Below are 15,601 nucleotides of genomic sequence, written 5' to 3'. Positions count from 1 at the left end.
AGGTCTGCCCCCAGGGAAAGACATGCCTGGCCTTGCTCTCAAAACCACTCAACAAAGAGGAAGCCTGCTTGAAGACTCGCTCCAGGGAGATAGAAATCTACCACAGGCTCCACTCCTGCTCAAAGGAAACAATCTGAGAATTTTTTGAAAGAGAAATACATTTCTTATTTATTTATTTAGAGATGGAGTTTCACTCTGGTTGCCCAGTCTGGAGTGCAATGGCGCAATCTTGTCTCACTGCAACCTCCGCCTCCCGGGTTCATGCGATTCTCCTGCCTCAGTCTCCCAAGTAACTGGGATTACAGACATGCACCACCACTCCCGGCTAATTTTTTATATTTAGTAGGGATGGGATTTCACCATGTAGGTCAGGCTGGTCTCCAACTCCTGACCTCAGGTGATCCACCCACCTCGGCCTCCCAAATTGTTGGGATTACAGGCGTGAGCCACCACGCCCAGCCCAAGAGATACATTTCAAACAAACCCAGTTAAAATAGACTGCAATTGAATGAGTACCAAATTATGAAAAATTAAATGTGTAAATTAGGTCTTGGTCAGTTTTCCCATAATGGAGAACAAACAGGCTGATGAAAATTATTAGGAAAAGGTTAGGCCGGGCGTGGTGGCTCGTGCCTGTAATCCCAGCACTTTCGGAGGCCGAGGTAGGGGATCACCTGAGGTCAGGAATTTGAAACCAGCCTGGCTAAAGTGGCAAAACCCCATCTCTACTAAAAAAAAAAAAAAAAATAGCCAGGTGTGGTGACACACACTGTAATCCCAGCTACTCAGAAGGCTGAGGCAGGAGAATCACTTGAACCTGGGAGGTGGAGGTTGCAATGAGCCAAGATTACATACATTACTGCACTCCAGCCTGGACGACAGAGTGAGACTCCATCTCAAAAAAAAAGAAAAACATGTTAAAACATGAAATATAGATGAAAGTAATTAAAAAATGAGTTGCAGAAGGCAAAAAAGGAAGAGAAGTAAAAATAAACAACAAAAAGAAGTTTATAAATAGATATGTAGTCAGGCACTGAAAAAGATATGTATACTTGAACACATGCTAATGAAATTTGTAAATTCCAAAGACAAAGAAGTTTTATATTGTTGTTTTGAGACAGGGTCTGGCTCCGTCTCCTAGGCTGGAGTGCAGTGGCGCGATCTTAGCTCACTGCAACCTCCGCCTCCCGGGCCCAAGTGATCCTCCCCCCTCAGTCTCTCGAGTAGCTGGGGCCACAGGCACACGCCACCATGCCAAGCTAATATTTTTCCATTTTTGGCAGAGACGGGGTTTCACCATGTTGCCCAGGCTGAACATATGAATTTTGAAGAATACAAACATTCAGATTATGGCATCCACCATCCTCTTACTCCCATCTCAACTGATTGCCCTGTAGGCCTCGTGCATAGCTGTTAAAATAAGGCATTACTGCATGATTCTCGTGGGGTGGATCCCTGTTCCCCTGTTTTCTAGCTCCCTATGGATTCTTTTTTTTTTGAAGCAGTCTTGCTCTGTTGCCCAGGCTGGAGTGCAATGACTCGATCTCAGCTCACTGCAAACTCCACCTCCTGGGATCAAGCGATTCTCCTGCCTCAGCCTCCCGAGTAGCTGGGATTACAGGCACACACCACCACTCCTGGCTAATTTTTGCATTGTGAGTAGAGACAGGGTTTCATCATGTTGGCCAGGCTGGTCTCAAACTCCTGACCTCAGGTGATTTGCCAGCCTTGGCCTCCCAAAGTGTTGGGATTACAGGTGTGAGCCACTGCACCCGGCCAGAGATAATCAAATCTTAGGCAGTCCATTCTATATTCTGTAAGTTCAGCTGCTTTAGGAAAATGAATACATGGTGAGATAAGTATATCTCAGTGGTATCAGATCACTCTTGCTTCTTTTGCTGTAAAATAAATTATTTGGACAGAAGCAATGTTGTGTGAAAAACTATGTTGGGGATTAAGATTTTCAGTAAACCCATAGGTAGTATTGCTGGCAGAAACGTGGTAAGTAGTAAAGAGAAATCCATATTCAGAATAAATGCTTACTTTTGCCTTCACCATAGTGGGAAGTGTTGTTAGACCCCTGAGTGTGCCGCATTTCAAGGTCTCAGTGCTGAGTTCTGTGGCACTGAGCATTGGTGCATGAGTTGTTCTCGCTATATTCTTTCTTTGTTACACAATATTAGAGTTTTTTAGCTGCCCACTTGGTTGCCCAAAATAAAAACGACATTTCCCAGCCTCATTCGCAGTTTGACCTCACAGATTAAATTCTAGGAAATAGGACGCATAATCTCCAGTTCATGCCCTTAAGGGGAAGTAGTGGGCTCCCATGCTAATTTCTTGACTTTATCCAGCTAAACTGTGGACTCAATTATGGGAGCTACAGTAGCTGCCATCAACCACAAAACGAAAATCGCATTTTGAAAATGACAGAAAAGCAAGTCGGAACGAATCAGGATCCCCAAAACTCTAAAGCCTGTATTACCTACGGGGATTTTAATTTAATTTTAATTTTTAGAATAATTTCAACTTTTATTTTAGATTTAGGGGATACATGTGCAGGTTTGTTACATGATTTGATTGCCTGTTGGTGAGGTTTGGGGTATGAATGATCCCATCATCCAGGTAATGAACATAGTTCCATAGGTAGTTTTTCAGCCCCTGCCCCACCTCTAGCAGTCCCCAGTGTCTTTTTTGGTGGAATGATTTATTTTCCTTTGAGTATACACCCAGTAACAGGATTTTTGGGTCAAATGGTAGTTCTAAGTTCTTTGAGAAATCTCCAAACTGCTTTCCACAGTGGCTGAACTAATTTACATTCCCACCAAGAGTGTATGAGCCTTCCCTTTTCACTGCAGCCTCACTAGCATCTGTTATTTTTTGACTTTTTCATAATAGTTATTCTGACTGGTGTGAGATGGTATCTCACTGTGGTTTTGACATGCATTTCTCTGATGATTAGTGATGTTCAGCATTTTTTCATAGGTTTGTTGGGTGCTTGTATGTCTTCTTTTGAGAAGTATCTGTTCATGTCTTTTGTCCACTTTTTAATTGGGTTGTTTGTTTTTTGCTTGTTGATTTAAGTTCCTTATTCTACTGGCATTTTTATATGTAAGAGAATCACAGTTCATTCCTATTACTTTTGCTTTGGTTAAGCCACTGTATTTTCAGACTAATTTATAACCTATTTTGTACAAGTACTTTGCAGTAGCAATCATGAAATCAACTTTGATAAGGAGAAGTCCATTTTGCTGAGCTCATACATAATCTCCATTATTACCATCATAGCTTGTTTGTACTTGTGCCCATTAAACATTAGAAGACTGGAGAAAAAAGTTGACTGACATTCATTATGCAGGTCCACTTGTTCACCTAATTATTTCTCTGTAGGGTAGGGTAGAGAGTTGGGAGCTCATTCAAATGTGACATAAAGACCTCACATTCTGAATCTAGTCTGAGAAGCTCATATATATAGTTTACCCAAATCTCCTTGTTACTGATTCTTCCAATGAGCATTATTCCCAAGTCCCTGACCATTGGATAGCGCCCGTAAATCATTGTTGTTGTTCTGTTGTTGTTGTTGTTGTTTGGGGGGATTTTTTGTTTGTTTGTTTTGAGATGGAGTTTTGCTCTTACTGCCCAGCTGGAGTGCAATGGCACGATCTTGGCTCACTGCAATCTCCGTCTCCTGGGCTCAAGTGATTCTCCTGCCTTATCCTCCTAAGTAGCTGAGGTTACAGGCATGTGCCACCATGCCCGGCTAATTTTGTGTTTTTAGTAGAGACGGGGTTTCACTATGTTGGTCAGGCTGGTCTCGAACTCCTGACCTCAGGTGATCCACCCACCTCGGCCTCCCAAAGTGCTGGGATTACAGGTGTGGGCCACTGCTCCCAGCCTATTTGTTTTGTGACACAGAGTCTTGCTCTGTCACCTAGGCCGGAGTGCAGTGGCATGATCTCAGCTACCTGCAACCTCTACTTCCCAGGCTCAAGGGATCCTCCTACCTCACCTCCTGAGTAGCTGGGACTATGGGTGTGTGCCAACATGCCTAGCTAATTTTTGTATTATTTGTAGAGAAGCAGTTTCACCATGTTGCCCAGGCTGTTCTTAAATTCCTGGGCTCAAGCTATCCACCTGCCTCAGCCTCCCAGAATGATGAGATTACAGGAGTGAGCTACCATGCCTGCCTCATAAATCATTGTTTATTTTTGCCTTTGATCTTCTATCATTCCAGGCAAAGCAGATAACCACATTGCTGCTTGAAGTTCCTCCTACCAGAAAGGGAACTGTCTAACCAGAAAGGGAACCTCTTACCAGAAAGGGCCACTTCTGGGCAGAGGTCTAATTCCATAGCAGCCTACTTCTTGCCAGCACCAGTATATATTCCAAAATCATCTGTAAATCAGGCTTGAATTTTTCCTTCTCCATTAACCGATGATACTGGATCATGAAGTCATATACATGGATTAAGGGAGAGGAGCCAGTGTACAGCATGAACTGATACATTGGAAGAATGAGCCACTGTGCTTTAAGGGCCTACTTCAGATGAAACTCAGTTTTTGCTTTCACTGATGATGAAGCACAGGTCATTCCCAACTTTACCCTACAGTGGATTAGAGAAGAAGCACCCTGTTTGTGATGAGTAATCAGGCTGATTAATCATTTAGTGTCCTATGGCCATGTGAGTAGTCTCTATCAGGTGAAGATTGAGGAGAGAATGTCTTTGTGATAAAATCCAAAGGGGCTTTGATGTGATTGCCTTGTTTAGAGCTGCCCCAGATTTCTAAGCAGCGTTCCAAATTCACCATGAATACCTCAACCACCACTGTATCCTCTGGGACTCAAGGACCAGGTACTTTCATTGCAGCCGGGACCAGCTGACAGCTTCTCTCACACTAAGCCTTACTAAACATGAATGGCATTATCAGTTACTTGGTAAAGAGGCCAGAGCAGTACACCCAATTATGGCACATGTTAACTCCAAATGAAAACAATCCCACCAAGTATTGTGTGTTTCTCAGAGTAGAGTTGCCAGGTGCATCAAGATATCTTTCCTTTTGGAGGGAATATCCTGATGTCACTCAAATAATTAGAATCCCAGAAACTTTACTGAGGTGACAGGACTGTGCACTTTTATGAGACATATCTACTACTCTTCGGCACACAGAACACCTGCACACCAAGATAGTGAAAGTGTACTGCTGTCCTCGTTAGTGAAAGTAGGCTATTTCTAGTGTTCTCAGCTTATAGGTAGAGAAAAAGTGCATTTATAAGATCAGTAACTATATCTAATATGTGATATTTTGTTGATTTGATCCGGTGAAGAGGTCATAGCTACAATTGTCAGCTCTTCCTGATTAAGCTTGTAATGCCAAGACCTATTTGTCTTTAGCAAAAGTTAATGTCAAGTTCAATGAAGATAAGATGGGGATTACTACTTTCATTTGTTTTAAGTATTTTAAGCTCTTTCAAGCACCAATTTCTACGATTCTTCCAGGAATGCAGCATTGCTTTTGGTTTGCTGTTTTGATTGTGAGAGACCTTCTACTGGACCCTTTCTACCATAATAACACTTACTACTTGAATTAGGGTGTTAACGCTAGAATTCTATCAGCTGCTGAGTATACTATCCCAATTCTATACTCTGGAATAAGGGGAGTAACCATAGGATGGGTTTTTTAAGTGTCAAGACCCCTTTTGAGATGGACTTAAGATCAACTCTATTTATGCCCTGACCCCTATAAGTTAAATTCCACTAATAATAGTAATGTTCTGGGATCTCAGGGATTCATGGCAGCTCAGAGCTGCCAGCGTCCACTAATCCCTGAAAGTTATTTCTCCTCCCCCAGTGCACAGTTGTCTCAGTAAGTAACGCAGGCTCTTTTTGGGAAAAGATAGGAGCTCTAGATTTGAAACAGTATTATGGTGAGGGGTCATGACTATTGGTGTGTCTTAAATCAGACTCCATATACCAATTCAAGGGACAGACTCAACAAAGAATTGTCCTGCATCCTGCATAACATTCAGTGTTCTCCCAGATATGACTCTATGTGAAAAACCTGTATAATGATCTGAACCTAGAACCTAACACCATTTAATATATAAACACAAAAGCATTTTGGGGAGGTTTTAATACACACTAAATTTTCTGTAATACAAGAATTATATGCATACAGCTCTTACTATATTTTGTTTAAAACTTTATCAAGAGTTGTTTCATCATTTTGGAAAAATCACATCACTGACTGCAATACTGCCTGCAAAATTTTATCCTCAAAACAACACATCTGTGTAAGTCTGCATATGGAGTTGTTGTAGTCATAGGTGATTCCACATATATATGCAAACACATGGCTACTTTATTGTGTCTTCTAGTAGAGTTGTGCCTAAGAATTCACATGTAGAAATACTAATACTTTCCTTTTATTTCTTCTCTATGTCATAGTTAGAATATTAATGTTGATTTAAACAAATGTATAGGTAGGTCATATGAACTCTGAATTTAATTTGAGAATAATAAAAGTTGTGTTATAAAAAATTATCATAAAAGGGGGCACTAAGTCCATAGGGTTGAGAATCACTGTTTCATAGAATACCAAGAAATTTTTCTTATCTCAACTTAACTCAGCTTTAGGACATTGTTAAACCCCAGCCGACAATTAGAACTATTCTCAGCTGCTTGAGTTAGCTCACTGATTCCAGAATTTCTCATAGACACATGCCAATAGAGAAATTCAGCCAGTCTAAAATTACGTGCCTGCCTCCTGATCTAACACCCTTAGAATCCATTGTCACACATATTCACCAGGGTTTGGTGATAAAATTAGCACTTAGAAAAAGCCAGCCCACCTGACAGTTTTTGACTGGTTGTGCCCTCACTTAAGATCAATTGCAGCAGACATGATGTCTCCTAAAGCCTTGCCTTCAATGGACACTTCCTTCAAAGTAATCACAGGTGGTAATTTAAGTGTTTTGTCACTGGGTGCTTGGACTGCCAGTATCTCATCCGTTTTTCACTATTGTTTTCTGATACTATTTCATAGAGGATATGTCTTCTGGCATTTTATGAAGGCCAAAAAAAAAAAAAAAGAATTTTATTCTGATAATGCTGTAGATGACTTTCAGAAGTATGTTCCATCTCACTCTCTTCTTTTGGATTGTCAGTCCACAAATGTTTAGCTAATGTCCAGAATCTACTATGTGCTGGACATTAGCTCAGTGTGGGAGGCAATAAGCCTGGCAATGTCCCTGCTCACATGGCTTTTTAAAAATACTGTTCCTGGCTGGGCATGGTGGCTCACGCCTGTAATCCCAGCACTTTGGGAGGCCGAGGCAGGCAGATCATGAGGTCAGGAGACTGAGACCATCCTGGCTAACATGGTGAAACCCTGTCTCTACTAAAAATACAAAAATTAGTTGGGCGTAGTGGCATGCGCCTATAGTCCCAGCGACTTGAGAGGTTGAGGCAGGAGAATCGCTTGAACCCAGGAGGCGGAGGTTGCAGTGAGCTGAGATCACACCACTGCACTCCAGCCTGGCGACAGAGTGAGACTCCACCTCGAAAGGAAGGAAGGAAGGAAGGAAGTAAGGAAGGAAGGAAGGAAGGAAGGAAGGAAGGAAGGAAGGAAGGAAGGAAGGAAACTGTTCCTTTCTCCTTGTTCTGCAGAATTGTTTCATAGTCCACCCTTAATTTTTATCTCTTTCCTCATTTCTCTCTGAGATGAAAACTTTCCAGACTTTATGTCTGTCATTGTCCATAACAGTGACATTTGAGTAGATCTGATATCTAAATCTGGGTCATGCCTAAATGCCTGCTAATGTAATTCAAAGAGAATATATCTACGATGTGAAGAACACTGTGCTGAGGACTGGACATGGTGGTTCACCGTGGCTTACAGAAGGGAGTGGGGTGGAACATCTAATCCCAGCACTTGGGGAGGCTGAAGCAGGAGGATGGCTTGAGCCCAGAAGATCAAGACCAGCCTGGGCAATATAGTGAGAGCTGTCTCTACACAAAATTTAAAAAATTAGCTAAGTGTGGTGATGCACCCCTGTGGTCCTAGCTACTCGGGAGGCTTAGGTAGGGAAAGATTGCTTCAGTCCAGGAAGTCGAGGCTGCAGTGAGCCAGACGGTGTCTCAAGAAAACAAAACAAAACAAAAACCACTGTGCTAAGACATGTGGCAGATAATAATATATAATAATAGCTAACACTGAATGCTTAATAAGAGAAATTACTTTTAAGTACTTTGCATATACAACTTGGTTAGTCCTCAATCACTCTATGAGGTATTGCTGTTATTACCTGTATTCCCATTTTACAAAGGAAGGAATGGAGGCATTAATAGTGACTAAGAAGCTTGCTCAAGGTCACATACCAGTAATTAAATACAGGTTGTCTGGATCCAAGACCAACTCTCTTAACTACTTCCTTGTGATAAATAAGATATTAAATTGAAAAACATGCCTTGCCTCAAACAACTTGCCATCAAGGGAAAGCTGTGGAAATTACTATAACTTATCAGTCGTGAAAAGAGTCAACCAAAAGTCTTAAAGTTTTTTAGAACAGCTAGCTCAGGTAAACTTTCTGTTTATTTTTTTCTTTCTCTCTTTCACTTTTTTTTTCCCCTAGTGATTCTCTTGATGATTCATGGAATTGTACTTCTGTATATTCACCTTTTGATCTTACTGCTTCTCTTTTCTACTACAATTGAGAATTTCTTAAAGATAGGAACTATATATTATTTCTCTTTTTATCTTTAGTCCCTAGCATATAATAGAGGACCACTCAACATAAAGACTCAATAAATTATTATATTCAAAGAAATGACAGTAATTATTCATAATTAGTATCTATGAATACATTGTACCTAGGGGCACTATAGTATTTTGGAGCCTCTGATTGAGTAAGTCCCAATACTATTCTGGTAAGAGAGTTAAACATTATTATCCACGTTTCACAATCAACGGCTTAATTGTCAAAAGGTCGTGTGGCTTACCACAAGTTAGTCAGTAGGGGAAAAAACAGAATCTAGGAGGTTTTTTTTTTCTTATTTAAAAAAAAAAAAAAAAAAAGATTTCCCCAAAGTTAAATTAATGCACATAAGAATATCAAAAAATATAGCAAAGATACTTTGTCAAAACCAAGCAACACTTAAACACAAAACATTAATTTATGTTAACTTTATGTAAGTTATTTTGAAAATCAACTCCAAAGATTATGTTCAGAAACTTCTTTTTATACTATTTTTGTTTTCTGCACATTATTTTAGTAATAAGGGCTATATCCTCCCATGAGATCTACAGGGCGGATATTAGATAAGCCACAGATGAGTTAACTTGTTTTGGCTTGAATGAGGAAATGTGGTGGTTCCAGATGCTTCCATGCTCCGAGCACATCGGATCCAGTAGGCAAGAGAAACTGGGCTAAGACTCAAACAAGGGAGGTGTTTTTAGCTAATCACAAAGTCTACTCTTCCAGTGTTTCCGTAGACAAGGATTTTTTTTTTTAAAGAAAAATATTATTACAACATAGTTATAAATTCGTTTTTGGTAAACAAACTTCAACAAAGGATGATCCAAAAGGCTTGAATTTCTAGCCGCAGAAAGAGTTATTTTTACTCTTCAGTCTGTTCCAGTGACTGTTTTCCCTACTTTTGTTAATGGCTTCAACATCCATTGAACTGACCAAGCTAGAAACCTCAAATTCATTCTCCACAGCTTCTTCTCCCTCACCCTCATATGCCACTGGTTTTAGTTTTACTCATATGCCCATTCTGTCATCTAAGTAGATATATTTATTATATCTACTTATATATCTACTATATCTACATGTATAATACATCTGTTATAACCTCCATTGCCTCTTCTAAAGGTTGAGCCTCTCCACCATCTCCAAGATGGTTTTACTGCCCCTGATAAAGTTATTTATTTACCTAAAAACCACCAATGGCTCACCCTCATCTACAGATCAGAATACAACCTCCTGAGCATATCTGTGCCCTCTCTAATCTGTATAATCACCTGTTTTCTTCTACTTCCCTGAAAACCTCTACTCTGTCAGTTTCTTCTCAGCATTCCCCAGATATCTTCAGCATATCCAGCTCTTACATGTTTCAGTGTTTTTGTATGTAATGTTCCTTTAACTTGCTGTCCTTCCTCTGTCTTCATTACATGGTCAGTCCTAAGGCTTCCTTTAACTCCCAGCACAAATGTGGCCTCTCTCTGAAAGATGTCTTGACTCCTCAAATAATTAACCACTCCCATTTCATATTTGTGGCAGAGATTCTTGCTCCTCATTGAATAGAATCTCTTGATGCTACACATTTCCCAGTTCCTTTCCAGTGAGGTAAGGCCATGTGACTTCTTCTGGTCAAAGGGCTGTGAGTGGAAGTGAGATGCGCCACTTCTGGTCCAAAACACCTAAGAGTTGGTGCATGACCCTCCAACTCTCTCTTCTCTTGGCAACTGTAAAGGTCTTATGACGGGATGGTAAAACCACAAGATGGAAATGGCCTAAACAGACCACATGTTTGGAGCTGCTCTGGGAAGTCCTCTGATCCTGCATTAGATTTCTTGTAAGCAAGAAATAAACTTTTGTTGGTTAAGTCATTGAGCTTTGGGGTTTATTCACTACCACAGTGTAAACTCCCCTAACCAGCCTAACTCAACATCCTACATATCTCAATTTAGCCTTTTATTTTACAAAACTATAATAATGGATATTATTCTGTACTATTAACCCTCAAGGTCAGGCACTATACCTTATTTAGCATCTAACACAGTATTATAAACAAAATTGAACTTGAAAACTGGACTTTGCATCTTCAAACTTAATCTCCAAACCTGTTCTCCTACCAGTGTTTCTTATCTCAGTAAATGGCATAATCACTTACCCAGTCAGTCATTCAATCCAGAATATAGAAGTATCTTTCTTGTGTCTTTTCAAGCTTCTAAAGCCAGAAAATACCTTGGAGGTTCTTATTCTACCTCCCAAGTGTATCTTAAGTTTGCCATGTTTCTCCATTCTCTTATTCATCACTTTCTACCTCTTACTGAAGTGGTAGCCACCAGCTTTCTTTATATATATACACACACATATACACACACACATATATACACACACACACATAGAGAGAGGCATATATATGTATATACATGCACATATATAAGCTTTCATTTTATATATACATATGTAACATTATTAGGTAAACATGTGTATATTAACTTCAATAGCTTTTGGAGTATAAGTGGTTTTTGGTGACACAGATGAATTGTATAGGGGTGAAGTCTGAGATTTTAGTGTACCCGTCACTCAAGTAGTGTACATTAAACCCAATATGTAGTTTTTTTTTAATCCCTCTTTCCACTCCTACCCACTCCCCTTCTGAGTCTTCAAAGTCCATTATACCACTCTGTATGCCTTTGGGTACCCATAGCTTAGCTCCTATTTATAAGTGAGAATATGCAGTATTTGGTTTTACACTCCTAAGTTACTTCACTTCTAATAATGGCCTCCAGCTCCATCCAATTCGTTGCAAAAGATGTAATTGTGTTCCTTTTTATGGCTGAGTAGTATTCCATGGTGTGTATATACCACATTTTATTTATCCACTAATTGGTTGATGGGCAATTAGGTTGGTTCCATATCTTTGCAATTGTGAATTGTGCTGCGATAAACATACGTGTGCAGGTGTCTTTTCGATGTGACTTCTTTTCCTTTGGGTAGATACCCAGGATTGGAATTGCTGGATTGAATGGTAGATCTACTTTTAGTTCTTTAAGAAATCTCCATACTGTTTTCCATGGAGGTTGTACTAATTTACATTCCCACTAGCAGTGTATAAGCATTCCCTTTTCATCACACCCATGTCAACATTTATTGCTTTTTAACTTTTTTTTTTTTTTTTTTTGAGATGGAATGCCACTCTGTAGCCCAGGCTGAAGTGCAATGGTGTGATCTCAGTGCACTGCAACCAAGAGATTCTCCTGCCTCAGCCTCCCGAGTAGCTGAGATTACAGGCGCATGCCACCACACCCAGCTAATTTTTGTATTCTTAGTAGAGACGGGGTTTCACCATGTTGGCCAGGCTGGTCTCAAACTCCTGACCTCAGGTGATCTACCCGCCTTGGCCTCCCAAAGTTCTGGGATTACAGGTGTGAGCCACCATGCCTGGCCAGTTTTAAATTTTTTTTTTTTCTTTTTTTTTTTTTGAGACGGAGTCTCATTTGTCAGCTTCAGGCTGAGTGCAGTGCTTAACCCGCTCACTATGTTCACTTCCTGGGCTACTTATTCTCCTGCCTCAGCTCCCGAGTAGGCTGGACTACAGGACTCACCACCTCGGCCTGCCAGTTTTTGTACTTTTAGTAGAGACGGAGCCCACTGTTAGGCCAGGATGGTCTCGATCTCCTGATTCTTAGATCCCGCTTCCGCCCTGCCTCCCAAAGTGCTGGGATTACAGGCATGGAGCCACTGCCTCGGGCTTAAATTTTTTGGCACACTACTGGCTGGGGTAAGGTGGTATCTCATTGTGGTTTTAATTTGCATTTCTCTGATGATTAGCAGTGTTAATCACTTTTTCATATGTTTGTTGACCATTTATACATCTTCTTTTGAGAAGTGTCTATTCATGTCATTTGCCCAATTTTTGATGGGATTATTTGTTTTTTTATTGTTGATTTGTTTGAGTTCCTTGTAGATTCTGGATATTAGTCCTTTGTTGGTTGCACAGTTTGCAAATGTTTTCTCATTCTGCAGGTTGTCTGTTTAATATGATGATTGTTTCTTTTGCTGACCAGCTGTCAAAATAGCTCTCTTCTATTACTTCTTTGTGATTCATTTTTCTTTTGCAATAAGAGAAACGTTTTTTAAAATTTACAAATATAATAATATTACTTCCACGCTTAAATAATTCCCAGTTGTTTAGTATTTAGTATTTCTTTCAATAATTTTCAGTAGTGGCTGTATTTCTTATGTCATACACCATCTTACTTTATTTTAATTGTTTATTTAAATTTTTGTCCTTCTCATTAAATTTCAAGTGTGTTCAGGGCATAGCATAGCCCTGTCTTGCCTATTCACTGCTGTTTTTCCAGCTTCTGATACAAAACAGGAAAATAAGTATTTGTTGAATGAATGAACGAATACTGGGAAAATAGTATATAGTCAATAGGAATTTATTGAATAGATAAGCAACCACATATCTTCAAGCAGGTATGAATTTTTCCATACATTCTGAAATATTTTATCAGCATATATTTTTACTTGCAACACTCTTTTCTTTCTTTTATGCTATCCCACAATCCTTGCAACCTTTAAAATTCTAATTCATGGCTAATTTATTCACTCATTCACTGGGGGTGGAAGCTCTTTGCATATTAATTCATACCCACTTTATACATTTGAGTTATATAATATGACTTAAGCTTTTGTTATTTTGTAAATGTGCTTGAATAATTTTTACACTTATATACTCTATCTTCTAGACTAAATTACAGATTCCCCTTCAATTGAAACCATGATCCCTATTTGTTTTGAAACTCTTGCCTCTCCTCATACCTGTAACCTCCAGGTACTTAGCATGGCGTTCTGCATTTAGAGACCGCTTAATTTATTGAAGGATTGGCAAGGGTTAGCGTGTAAGAGTGAAAACTGGATGGGTGAAACGTCAACAGACAGATACTGGAATGGATCCTGGCTTTGCCTCGAGGGAGAAATGAACTTTGGGGAGGCTTCTAAGACTTGAGTCAGAGGTACAAGATCCTTGGTGTTCATTGTCTTAATTTTGTTGGGCTCTATCCCAAGATTCATTTTTTTTTTTTTTTGCCCAGGCTGAAGTGCAGTGGCATAATCTCGGCTCACTGCAACCTCCGTCTCCCAGGTTCAAGCAATTATCCTGCCTCAGCCTCCTAAGAAGCTGGGATTACAGCCGCACGCCGCCATGCCCAACTAATATTTGTATTTTTTAGTAGAGACGGGGTTTCACTATGTTGATAAGGCTGGTCTCAAACTCCTGGTCTCGTGATCCGCCAGCCTCGGCCTCCCAAAGTGCTGAGATTACAGGCGTGACCACCGCGCCGGTCTTTTTTTTTTTTTTAATTGAGATAGAGTCTTGCTTTGTTGCCCAGTCTGGAGTGCAGTGGCATGATCTTGGCTCACTATAACCTCTGCCTCCCGGGTTCAAATACCATCACATTAGGAGTTGGGGCTTTGATGTATGAATTTTGGAGGGGACAGAAACACTCAGTCTGTAACAATAATTTAAAGTTCTTTTTTTTTTTTTCTTGAAGCACTTCTGGCTGTTGGTTATTGCCATGGTGCCAATTTCCAGGGAGTTACTTTTATCTATTTATTTGTTTTTTGAGACAGAATCTCACTCTGTCACCCAGGCTGGAGTGCAGTGGCACAATCTCGGCTCACTGCAACCTCTGCCTCCCCGGTCCAAGCGATTCTCCTACCTCAGCCTCCTGAGTGAGTAGCTGCGATTACAGGCATGAACCACCACGCCCAGCTAACGTTTGTATTTTTGGTAGAGAAGGGGTTTCACCATGTTGACCAGGCTGATCTCAAACTCCTGGCCCCAAGTGATCTGCCTGCCTCAGCCTCCCAAACTGCTGGGATTACAGGCGTGAGCTCCCGGTCAAGGAGTTACTTTTTTTTTTTTTTTTGAAACGGGGTCTTGCTCTGTCGCCCAGGCTGGAGTGCAGTGGCGCCATCTTGGCTCACTGCAAGCTCCGCCTCCCGGGTTCACGCCATTCACGGAGTTACTTTTAAAAATATTGTGCTGATTTTCATGTCCCCAAATTTAGCAATTGCTTTGATCTTGCTCAATATTCATGGGCTGTTTATTTTGTGAAACACTAAGAAGAATTCTTTGAGGGTGATCATTTTATTTTTCTGCTTAAAGTTTCAAAACCTGTGAAATATTTTTTGTTTACTTGCCTTATGTAGTGATTATACTGAATTCCTGCTTTATAGGCTGGATTATTTTATTTGCTAAAGCTGCAATGATGTCAAAGAATTCTTTTCTATTCAGATTGTCCTTTTCCACAACTCATTCCAGAATAAGCAATCAATGCTTCCATTAGCACAAATGTTCAGATGCTATTAAAAATAAGACAAGGGTGCTTTATGTCTGAAAAATTCTGTGGATGCTTATGCCTGAAAAATTCTGTGGATGCTCGTATAAACTGGACATCCAAAAAGTCATCCAGCTCTTTGAATGAAAATGTCATTCTTGTATTCAGTGAGTTCTCTGATGTCAAATTACTTCCTGGAATGACCTTTCCATAAAATCAGTTTGAATCAGTAGTAATCCTTGCTTTGGAAAAGCATATCCTATGTGGATAACAAATGGATATAGTGAACATACACCAAAGACAAGAGATGAAAGGTTAGTAGGAAATTATCATTACTGCAGTTAAAAAAAAAAAAAAAAAAAAAAAAGATCGGATAAAGGATTTAAAGTCCTACACCTGGCACACTAACATTTAAAAAAATCTTTAAAAACTAAAAGAGAAATTTTTTGAGACAGGGTCTCACTCTGTTGCCCAGGTTGGAGTGCAGTGGCATAATTTTGGCTCACTGCAACCTCTGCCTCCCAAGC

Source organism: Papio anubis, chromosome 1 (genome assembly GCF_008728515.1).
Source record: "Papio anubis isolate 15944 chromosome 1, Panubis1.0, whole genome shotgun sequence".
Taxonomy (NCBI): Eukaryota; Metazoa; Chordata; class Mammalia; order Primates; family Cercopithecidae; genus Papio; species Papio anubis.
The sequence above is the reverse complement of the archived record's forward strand: the minus strand, read 5'-3'. Positions refer to the sequence as shown.